The sequence below is a fragment of the Ooceraea biroi genome, chromosome 3 (genome assembly GCF_003672135.1).
Source record: "Ooceraea biroi isolate clonal line C1 chromosome 3, Obir_v5.4, whole genome shotgun sequence".
NCBI classification, from domain to species: domain Eukaryota; kingdom Metazoa; phylum Arthropoda; class Insecta; order Hymenoptera; family Formicidae; genus Ooceraea; species Ooceraea biroi.
The window spans coordinates 11086435-11093029 of record NC_039508.1 but is presented as its reverse complement, the minus strand read 5'-3'; positions in this window follow the sequence as shown (position 1 = coordinate 11093029).

Here is a 6595-nt window from a genome sequence, read left to right as displayed (position 1 = left end):
CGGTCTTTCACTCGCGAGCTGGTTCCCCATGAAAAATATCGGCGTCATGGCTCGCCCGCTGTGTCATGCGAAAATACGTGCTGCCGATTTTAAGGGTTGACTGAATTCCGGAGTCACTTTCAGTAAAGAGTTCATTAATGTGTGCCGCGACAATGAGCAGTCCGAGGATGCTCATTGTGCGCGCGCGCGTGAAAGATCCTGGAAAATCATTCCGGGATGAGGACATCGATGTCGCATTGTCCAGAATTTTACGGGAGATGCGGGATAGTTCATTCAATATTTTGTCGCGTTGCCCTCGATTTCGAGAGGATCGATTGTGCCTTTCGCATAGAAGGATGCTGCTGCGTTGAAAATTTATCTCGAACCTTTCACGCGGGAGATGCGTCATCAACAGCTAGATTTCATGGTTTCCTCCTGAAAAATCTCGAGAAAGAACATAAATAAAAGTTGCTTATTACGTTTACACTATTCTTGAGTCTTTGCAGGTCCCGATCTTACCGCGAATCGCTCTTCCTGCCCTATTCAGGCATGGGAGATCACTGATGATGATCTCTCAAGATCAACGTGAGATCTGGACTATGGATCGAACGATCATTGATCTGCTGATAGTCTTTTTACGCTTGATGATCGTTGCGACACTCGAATGATCGCGCTCGAGCGACGGCGATTTCCGGCGATTGTCGCGCGATTACTGAATCAATTAGAGCCTCGATGTAATGAAAATAATTGGAATACAATCTCCTAACGGCGGGCCAGAGGTCAATGTTTGAACGCCCACGGGGGAGCAGGCATTGACATTTAATGCTTACATATGCACGCTGATCATGGGAAGAGTGCAGTACGTCTCGGAACATTGACGTCGGAAGTGTTGTAACGATTCAATGTAATTGGGATTCAGGACAGGGTTAATTTTAGTCATTTATGTATTCATTTAAGCTCTGGATATCTCTACGTGGAGATCTCTGCGTGAGAAACGAACAGCCTGCACTATCTTAACGTAATCTTCGATTTTGTTATCGAGAAAGATCGAGGAATAACCACGCGATCATCGAGCTGGATGGACGACTGACTGGCGGCGTTTCGAGCATTCTTTTTCCCCTTGAAGGGACATTGAGCGAGTAAAAAGAGGGAGGTCTGGACAAGATAGACCTGAAGAAAGGCAGAGAAAGGGGGAGACGGTATCGCCTCGAGTTCGTCCGGAGCGTCGCAAGTAGCTGCCAACGACTCGAGAAACAGGAGCCAGGTGCAAAGTGACTCTGGTAGAGTTCCCTGAAGGGAGGACGCGCGACCGGAGGAGAGACGACGAAAGAGGGACGACAAGATCCCGGGGAAGGAGGACAAACAGAGTTCTCGCTCTCGTATGTCCGACAGAAGTTTCTCGGAACACAATCGCATATAATACATATGCAGTAGTCCTGGCGGAGTCCACTGAAGACTTGGTCCTGGCGAATGAGTGTCCCCGACCGAGAACGGACACCAGAGGTGGACATCGAATTGTGCAACATGGCCGATACCATGGGGACGCGCTCGACACCCAAGGTGTCTCTGATTCCAGACAGAAAATTTTCACGAGACACTTTCTTCGGTCTTATCGATATCCGATTGTCGTTAGCGTTAGAAACGTTCGATTCGTTTGACCGATGATATTAAACTATCAACGTGAATTAATAAAAAAATGGCGACATTATTTCTCGATTACAATTTTGTTGTCGTCACGTTGTTACAGGGACTCGCAGTTTCAGCTTCATGCGACATCTCTCGCGACGTGTAGACGTGTGCAAGGGTGAAAATCGAGCATCCGATTTGCTCGTCGCGAGCTGTCGGCACGCCCGCGCGCGCAACAGCGAGGGGACGTTTTAACGAACACTCCTCGCTCATCGATCAAATCGTGATAATAATCCTGATCTTGTCGTGCACGCGGCCGGAGAAGAATCAAACGTCGAGTTCGCGTCGAGGGACATCACGACGCTCAGCCCGCGCGATTATCTCCCGACTTATCGGATACAATAACGGTGCGGGAAAATGTCCCCGGCGCACGATCACGGTCCGCTAAGGGAGCTTTCTACACCCGCACCCTCTCTATGCGACCCTATCTACGTTTTGTAAGATAACACCAAATTAAATTATATAATATTAAGTGCGACGGTGCAATGAGTTAAAGCACGAAGAGTAGATAATGCTGACGAATTGAAAGCTACTTCCAGAAGGATATTTTGTAATACTTGTGCGCCACTTTTACAGAACGGTGTTTTGGTCATTCTTGATACACTGTCTCTCATAACGACTAATTGTCAAATAATAGAACAACGCATAGCGTTTTTTATTGGGGATTGCCTTTGTTAGAAATTATTAGAAAATGCAGGCCGTTCTTGATTACCAGAAAGTTATTACAAGAATTTTCACGTTTCTAGTTCTGTATATAAAACTTCGGCACGATTAGGGACGCAATGTGCGCGGCTCGACGAAGAGAAGAGCGGGTGCGGAAGGTCGCAGACGTGAACAGAGTTACAAAGAGGAGCTGGTCCGCTCTAGAAATACGGATTTAACTACCGTCGGCGCATTTTATGACCGAGACATAGTGTACCATAGGTTGCACATCTGCGGCGTTTAGCCTCTCATCGTCCGTGTGCCCTGTGTGGTGCCACCGGAGCAATACGTACGTATTTACGGCGTGCAAATTATAGTTAAGTCAAGAGAGACGGACGCCAGGGCGCGACGGGCACGTGTAACACCGCTCAGAAATACCCCAAGTCCGCGACGAGACCTCTTCCTCGTGTATCGAGCGAGGAAAACCTCGCACTTTTAAACGCAGGAACGCCGTAAAGCTGCGTGCACAATGGCGAACGAAGAACGCAGGAATTGAACTGCAAAAACGAAGTGGCGAAGTTGAACGTGCGCTTGCATTTATTAAATAAAACTAAACATCCCATATATTACGTGTGCAAAATACACCAGAATACAAAAATTGAAATAAAGTCTCCAGAGAAGCTGTTCGACCAACTCTCTTGAACCCTATGCTCGCAAATTCATCAAGAATTATTTTCTCGAGTCCACCGTAAAATGCAAACGAATTTACCGCGGCGTACCAGATCATCCTGATGGACAGCCAGTGGGCGACGTTAACCGACACTGAATGCGAACATCCTCCCAAAATTTGCGGAGGCAAAAGGAGATCCCGCGGGGATCTCGCGGGCCCAAGGGTCCAATTAGCCCAGGCCCGACGCGTTCGCATCGACATCTAATTATCGGGCGGGCATTGTGTGCGCGGGCGGCGGCGAACAACGTTAATCAACGTTTTCGGGGTGAGTGAGAAGGGGTAGGAACGGGGCGGGGGAGGAAAAAGCGTGAGTGACGTAACGGCGAGCTAATAACGCAAATACGGGCCGGATATATCCGCGAAAGGTAAAGTAAACCCGCCACCGGCACCGCACCGGCGTGGCGGTTAATAGGACCACCCGTAGTCGCTACTCTAATACCGGTACGATTAAATGCAGACAGGATATTAAACCGCGCTCTATACACGGCCGCGGCCGTAATACATTTTGACAATGCATCGCCGAGGCAATAAAGTAAAATCGTAAACCGCTCTTGCCGCGCGCTTATCCGCGCGGAGGCGCGCGGCACCCCCCGGGTGCCCCCGGGGGTGGGCCCCGGCGAGGAAACGATTTAGAAAACACTCGGTTCTCTCTCTCTCTCTCTCCATCGGCACGCGCGTTACGACGCGTTATGTGGCCGTGAACCTTCGCGATACTTTGTCACCCGTTACCGTGCGTAATGCTGAATGCGAAATTAGCGATTCACCAGGCGATCGTGTTTGGCGAGCGGGCATCAGCGCGAACGCCTCGGAAGGGCACATTATCACTTATCAGCGTTGCTTATGAATTATTCGATGACGCGTTGCTTATGAATCATATGATAACGCGTCAACGCGTGAAGAACGCTCGCGAGCAACAAAGTCTACGCTTCGTGTTTTTTATTAATTTTATTAATTTATTAATTGGACGGAAACGAGAAAATGTTTCGCTTTTAAATGTGGGAAAATATGGGGGCAGAGCGATGCGCGAATAACGATTTTGCAATTTTACTGATGTTGTTTAAATCACTCCGACGTTCGGCAGATTACAGAATATGAATACGAAGACTCTGCGCCTCGATCTCCACTTGAGCGATTGGAGATCAGTTGGTAATTGTTTCAGTTTGGAGAACATTTTACCTTCTACGTAACACCTTGACGACTCCCTCCGCGTGACGCGTTAATTACGTTTAATTTGTCGCTCCGTCTGCGCGTTTCTCGACAATGGGCGTAAAGTTTGGGACCTCTCAGGGGGCCCAGCGGAACAGTGGGCCCGGTGCCGCTATATCGTTCGGTTCGCAGCGGCACAACTGAAATTCGAGCCGGCAGATCTAATGGTGCCAGAGGCAAGTCATCACGTACGGACCCCCTTTCCGGGGCCCGCCGCCACGAAAAATAGGATTGTGGCCGCTATAGCACGCGAAAACCGTCGTCTCGTATTTCGAGCATTAGCTAATGCGCGTATCATCGCAATGGCAACACGAGAATTTGCGATCGACCCTTCGTGGCTCTCATGGCGCTTCAACAGCTCACAATGTTAATTCCTTGCGCTTGCACATTTCATTAACCTTCCAATCGGAGATCATAAAAATTAAAAAGTGTAGTAAAACGCGCATCGCATTTTTTCATTGACTTTCACAACAAAAGAGATCATATTAGATCTCTTTATTTTATCATATTTTATTAGATCATATTAAAAATAGCGAAATGTTAATTACTGGAGTATAAACTGTCTGCAGAGGTGCAAATATTCGTAACATATTCGCTGTTTTAGTTTTATTATTATGAATTTATATTCGCTGCACAGCAGGTTGCATGTGGACGCCGTTATTATTCATTTCTTTCTTATTTCTGCAACTTTTGCACCAAAAACGGAGCGTAATTGGGTGCCGCTGTCAGTTGGCACTGCAAACGCCTTTTAATCTTGTTTCCTCGAGCGACGTGCATTTTTCTGAGAACGTTTAAGCAGAGTGGTGCCGTCTATTTTAGCCCGGGTAAGACGCCGAAGCGCTAAATGGTGTGCGCTGACAAACACCATGCAGAGATACCTTAAGATACGAAAGACAGCCTGACGCGGATGCTCGTGCACCATTAACCGCAAATCGAAGCGGATCCGGCTTAATGAAGCCATCGCAGAACGAGATTGCGAAAAAAACCGACGCGCGTCAAATAAACGCCGCTGCTTCCACGCATTTGTAATTATTGCAACGGCAAATCGAGGCTATCCGCCGATGCACGCATAAATGAACAATTTTTTCCTCTTTATTTAAACGTAAAAAATATCGATGTTGCATGATTCTTCTTTTTTTAATTTTTTTAATTTGTGCTTTATCGAATGTCCATTCTTTATCTCTCATCAGCGATCGCTTGTATTTTCAGCGAGGCGCATAGCTACGGCCCTGGACGGCTCTCCTCTCCCGGCGTTTTAACCCGTGCGCCGGTCTTCGTCGGGATATCGTCTGTAAGATGAGACGCACCGGAGAAGCGCACCCGATACGGTGGACTAATTGGCCGATAAATCAACCGCCGGCTTACCTTCTCCGCCGCGGCTCCGCGCTCCTGACCTTCTGGACTCATAGGTAGACCATCCCCGGATACGTGCGGTACACGCACGCCGTGGGCCTAATTTCGAATGCGAGTTCGCCGAACGAACTGTATCGACATCCGCCGACGCCGGATCTCGATTAAATCGTCCGAGCAAGTTTCAGCCTGCAAAATGCGCGGATTGTTCATCCAAGAGTCGCTAAGCCTTCCAAAGGGAATAGCGTAATTCAATCAATCAAAACCACTACTCAGGATTAAACCCAGCAAACACAGTCATATAACAGTGATATTGTCATAATATAACAGAATGTAACACGCAATATAACATGTTCGTTACATGTAATGTATATGTTAGTTGTAATTTCCCACTCATACGAAATTGCAGTAATATAACAGTAATATAACGTGTTACTAAAATGTTACTTAAATGTTACATAAATGAAATATAATTATTCTTTCTTCCTCTTTCTACAACTACAGGTTTGTGTTTAATTTATTTTCCTAAACGTTATGCAGGAGTTAGTACTTTGCTCTTATTTATTATTCGTTCAAAAATGTACCACTTCATTGTAGAAATAAACTTATAATACAAGTTGTATCCTGCCGTGATCACCGTTCTTATATATATTTTGTATCATATTTTGCATACGAGAAACGGAAGCCATCTAGCGGACGACTCGACATCTGTATGTTAAAAATGGTATATAACATAGACATAATATGCAAATATTACAGTTATATAACATCGCATATTTAAGTTATATTACTGTTATATTATTATAACCAATATATAAGAGAGCAATATAACAGTTTTATAACACAGTTATATTGCAGTTACAAAGAAAATTATGTAACTTTAACATTAATAACATATAACAGTTGTTATATTGCGTGTTACTTCTGTGTTATATGACAGTTATATTTTGTGTTTGCTGGGAAGTAATCGCATTCTACGCTTGCAGCAGATACCCCCAAACA